Source organism: Octopus bimaculoides, chromosome 11, assembly GCF_001194135.2.
Source record: "Octopus bimaculoides isolate UCB-OBI-ISO-001 chromosome 11, ASM119413v2, whole genome shotgun sequence".
Taxonomy (NCBI): domain Eukaryota; kingdom Metazoa; phylum Mollusca; class Cephalopoda; order Octopoda; family Octopodidae; genus Octopus; species Octopus bimaculoides.
The window spans coordinates 55,420,684-55,426,511 of NC_068991.1; the positions used below are offsets into that span (position 1 = coordinate 55,420,684).

Below are 5,828 nucleotides of genomic sequence, written 5' to 3' on the forward strand. Positions count from 1 at the left end.
AAATATATCATGGCACTCCATTGGTTATGACGACAAGGGTTCCAGTTGATCCAATCAACGGAACAACCTGCTCATGAAATTAACATACAAGTGAAATTAATATGCAATCCACAGACATGTGTACCCTTAACATAGTTCTCAGGGAGATTCAGTGTGATACAGAGCATGACAAGGCTGGCCCTTTGAAAAATAGATACAACAGAAACAGAAGAAAGAGTGATAGAAAGTTGTGGTGAAAGAGCACAGTAGGGTTAGCCACTCCACTCTCCTGCCAGAGCCTTAGGTATTTTCACTCAATAAACACTCACAACACCCAATCTGGTAATTGAAACCGCAATCCTATGACCGTGAGTTCATTGCCCTAACCACTGGGCCATTGCGCCTCCACACACACATGCATGCACACGCACACACACACACACACACACACACATACACACACATCATAACACAAATGGGCTGAGGTTCACTACAGCTGTTTCATATGTGTTTTTTTATTGATAAGCAAATCAATTACATCATGTAAAAAAAAACTGTTTTCTTTAGGTGAATTGAAAAAATTAAATTTGTCATTTAGGATTTTTCACATTAATAGTATAGGAGGTATATTGATCCTCTCATCTTTCGACCGGCTCCATGATGAGAAAATCAGCATGCATGCTACACTATTTTACTCTTTACTCTTTTACTTATTTCAGTCTTTTGACTGTGGCCATGCTGGAGCACCACCTTTAGTCGAGCAAATTGGCCCCAGGACTTATTCTTTGGAAGCCTAGTACTTATTCTATCGGTCTCTTTTGCTGAACTGCTAAGTTACGGGGACATAAACACACTAGCATCGGTTGTCAAGTGATGTTGGGGGGACAAACACAGACACACAAACACACACACACACATACATATATATATATACATATATACGACAGGCTTCTGTCAGCTTCCGTCTACCAAATCCACTCACAAGGATTATAGTAGAAGACACTTGCCCAAGATGCCACGCAGTGGGACTGAACCTGGGACCATGTGGTTGGTAAGCAAGTTACTTACCACACAGCCACTCCTACGCCTATTTGCATAAAAAAAATCCTAAAAAGTTAAATTTAATTTTTTAAATTCACCTGAAGAAAATGTTTTTTTTTTTACATGATATATAAAAAAAAACAAGTCTGAAACAGCTGTAGTGAACCTCAGCCCATTTGTGTTATCATTTATACAACACCACACTAGGAACCTTCCCTGCATTGGACTTTGAGCCAACAGTGGACAGTGGACTGCATGCTGCAGTATACACTGCTTTGATTTTACATATTCTTTGGGCGTATTAGGTCCAAAGTTGCTGATATATGCATAACGGAGAAATCCGTATATAATTTAGTAAGTACATGAGTGTCCATGAACACTGTTAATTCACAGGTATACTGTCTTCGATTCTTCCTATGTGCCTTTATTATTAAAATACTTCAATTCTAGTGGATCCTAAAAACAATTATATATATTACAGTTCTATATTTAAGAGATGAGGAATTATGTACATTATTTACATTTGACAGATATTTGTCATCTTGTTTGTTGTTAACACAACGTTCCAGCTGATATACCCACCAGCCTTCATCAGGCGTCTTGGGGAAATTTTGAACCTGGGTTCTCATTCCTAAGGTATTTTTTCGATGTTATTATTATTATTATTATTATCATCATCATCATCATCATCATCATCATTATTATTCTCATTATTATTATTATCATTATCATTATTATTATTATTATTATTATTATTATTCAGGTCACTGCCTGGAATTGAACTAGGAATCTTGGGGTTAGTAGCCCGCACTTTTAACCACTATGCCATATGTCTGAAACATGTTAACAACAAACAAGATGAGAACAAATATCTGTCAAATGTAAATAAGGTAAATAATTATATGTATGTGTGTGTGAGTGTGTATGTATACAGGCTGTGATGGGTAAATTGTCACCATATTATATTTTTAATTTGTGCATGCGCATTGTTTGCTTTTGATTTTGTTGACTACACAGTATAGTAGGGTCAGTTGGGCACCATCTGTGAGAAAACCAACACCATTCTGCCAGAAATTTAGAAGCGACATACTGTATTATTTGGCATATGTGCCAGAAGCTCCTATACAAAGATTTCAGAGTGTTTGGGTGTCAATCTTAGGTCAGTGCAGTCTGAGGACATGTACCAAGAGTGATAAAAATCAAACATCCAGTCAACATCATGGTTTTTGGAATGATCACTAGTGGTTGCGACATTATGCCTCCATTCATCTTCCCGCATGAACTCAGACTCAACACGGAAGCCTACATCAAGTGCCTGGAGGAGGTAGTGCTACCCTAGGGGAAGAGTGTGGCTGCTGGAAGACTCTATGTCTAGCAACAGGACTATGTGCCATGCCACACAAGCAGGAGAACCCAGTCATGGCTGTTAGACAAATTCTGCAACCACATCACCCTAACATCTGGCCACCTAACTCACCAGACTGCAACCCCTTGATTTTTATGTGTAGGACACAGTTGAGCAAGAGACCAACAAAACTCCTTGTAACACCAAAAATGAACTGAAGGCAGGGGTTATGGCAACTTAAACCAGGAGACTGAGTAGAAGAGTTGCAGGAGATTCCGATGTGTTGGCATCGGGTGGGACAGGATGAAAGAATGAGGGGAGTTTATGTTGTTCAGTTCGAGAGAGAAAGTCAGGGAAAATGTGGTTTAGATGGAGTAGGAAACGTAAGGTGGAATGTGCCACGGATGGTGAGTAGTAGGAGAAAAAGGTGGAATAAACAAGAGGGAGAAGGCGGTCAAGGGTGTGTATTTTTGAGAGATTAGAACAAATGGGGGCATGCATAAGGTGGTAGGAAGTGGTGTGGAGTATGGGTAGGATGGCAAAACAGTTTGATTAAAATTCATTGGTACTCTTGAGTTTGAAGCATGATGCTAGTCATCAGCCATTTTGATACATATACAGGGTGTGATGGGTAAATTGTGGCCATATATTTTTAATTTCGTGCTTGGGCGTTGGTTGTTTTTGATTTTGTCAACTACACAATATACTAGGAACAGTTGGGCACCGTCTTTGAGAAAAACAGAACCATGACACAGTTCACTCTGCCAGAAATTTGGAAACAACATGCTGTACTACTTGGCATTTGCGCCAGAAGCTCCAATGCAAATATTTCAGAGTATTTAGGTGTCAATCTGAGGATAGTGCAGAGGAGGATAATTCAGAAAGAGTTGGATGAATCTAATGGTAATTATGAAGGTAAGGCAGCTCTGAAAGCTCAATCTGATCGTTCTTGCACCATGAAACCACCATCACTAGACTTTGCTAAGAACAGTGCTACATTTCTCACTTGATGAACTCATACACCATTTGGACTAAACACCCACACTCCATCTTGTAACAACTTCCACTGTCATTTCCCTTTTCCATCAATATTTTATATTTTTAAGTTAAATTTAATTTCTAAATTTTTCAAATTAATTTTTAAAATTTTAATTTCCTAATTTAATTCAATTTTAAAATTTTTTATCATTAATTTATCTCCCATGCACTCCCACACACCCATATACATAACTTATATCCCCCACACACGCTACATATATATTTACCACATCTACATATGTTTCCATATTCTAGCATGTACAAAAATCTTTTCACCCAATCGACACACATGCACACACACACACACACATGCACACATACACATGCATACGCACACACACACATGTAAATACATACATACATACACATATACACACACACCTGTACACACACACCTGTACACACGCACTCACACACCCATACATACACACAAGACCAGTGCGCTCACACAACACCTTGCCTATGAACCAGTAATTTTATTACTACTATTAACCTGGTCATTTCACTTTTCAAACAAAGGAAAAAAGTCTAAATTGCGTAATCCTTCAGTATGTGGTAATTAAAAAAGTAAATAAAAATTAAAGGGGAAATAACAAGGGGAGATAAATAAGTCCTCTTACTGTTAATGTAGACATTGGTTATAGCAACCAAAAAGTGAACTAATGTATTTTTCTTTTATATAGAATTCCTCCATATTATCTGACATTCCAAATTGACGTCATAGTTTTCTTTTTACATGCATCCACAGATTCTTCACATTTTGTATATGGGTGTCCTTATTTGTCGAATGTACAGAGTTCTCCTGATGTACAATCACTCCGTAAGTGTACATACCATCATTTAGGCTTCCAATAGTTCCTAGTTGTTATTTCCCCTTTAATTTGATTTACTTTTTTAATCACTACATACTGAAGAATTTCCCTAAATTGGGGCTAAAATGAGGAATGACTAATTTCAATAATTTCTTCTCTTTAACGACATGGTGCATAAATGTATCAGGAACAGAACCAGGAATAATTCTGCTTCAAGCATCCCCTATAACCCTCTGTAACTTTCCTTGTTTGTTTGTCACTCAGACAAATCGATGTTTTTCAATATCTTTCTTCCTATAAACACATTTAATAACATTTAAACAAAAATTTGGACTGTCTGTATTTTAAACCATGATTTTAAAAAATTAAAAAAAATTAAAAAGAAATAATTCTTTTTAAATTTTGAAAAGGTAAAAAAATATTTTTCATAATCATATGAATTCCCTTAATTTTCTGAAAATTCTAAAAATTATAAAAAGATTACAGGGTTATAAGGGGTGCCTAAACCAGAATTCTGCTGAGAGTCACTCCTGCAAATTGTGAAGAAACTATAGAGAATATTTTACATTGAATTTTTTTATCTTCTCGAGTTTCAATAATTTCATATCAAGCCATTATCCTGTGATTCTTTACATTTGGCCTAGATATTAAAAATTTTTGTTGAATTTTTGATCTTTGTGGTGTCTAAGAATTAATATTGATGTGTATGAGTTTAAAAAAAAAAAATTTTTTTTCAAATGCAATTCTGGAGAATTGAAGGGGCATTTACTTAATCTTGTCTTACTCATTTTGCTACATTTAAATTTATCTTCTGTATGCTCATAGAGAACAGATGTGATTTTCTGAAATAGTGTTCTGAATATATTATAGTGCTTTTAATGTATTTAGAGCTGATGTAGTTTTTGTTTGGTTGTGAACACTTGTAAAAATATATTTTTTTCCTCAGAGTTAAAAATGCAGTAAATATTATTCATTGTGCGCCCCCCCCCCACTTCTTACAGGAAACTGGAAAAGCAGACTTTTGGAACAGCTGTCATATATGTTGGAATTTCCATGTCTATGTCAGGATTTTCATTTTCTTTCATGCATTGTAAAACAATGAAGGGAATCATTTTTAAAACAAACATTTTTTAAATCCCTGTCTTTTAAATGCTTGACTCCCTCCCACACACACTCACCGTGCCTTTGGAAAAGCAACAACTACTAAAATTATATACTTTTCTTTTTCCTAATTTTCTGTCATTTTATCATTCTATATTCTGAAATGTTTGTAATTCGCATTAGAGAAAAATATCTTAACCCCACTTCCCTCCTTCATTGTACTTTTTACATTGAAGGAAAAGTCAAACACTGCAACAGGATGTGTGAGAAAAAAACTGATCTTTGAAAAGTGTATCTATAAAGCATCATTTTCAGTTGTTTGTTTAAACTTTCTCTGCTAATACGCTAAATTCATTTTATGCAATATATGGGTTTTGAGATTATGTTAAGATATTAAGATATTTCTTCTTAATATGAAATCAATGGTAGTCTTAATACACAAATAAAGAGTATATATATATCTATCTATCTATATATATATATATATATATATATATATATATATATATATA

The 5,828-nt window shown here is 35.3% G+C and overlaps 1 protein-coding gene across 1 annotated transcript in view; it reads right to left on the minus strand.

Annotated features, from left to right (window-relative positions):
* The window catches only part of LOC128249092 (uncharacterized), a 20,444-nt gene that overhangs the window by 1,951 nt on the left and 12,665 nt on the right, over positions 1-5,828 (minus strand). The window lies entirely within an intron of this gene.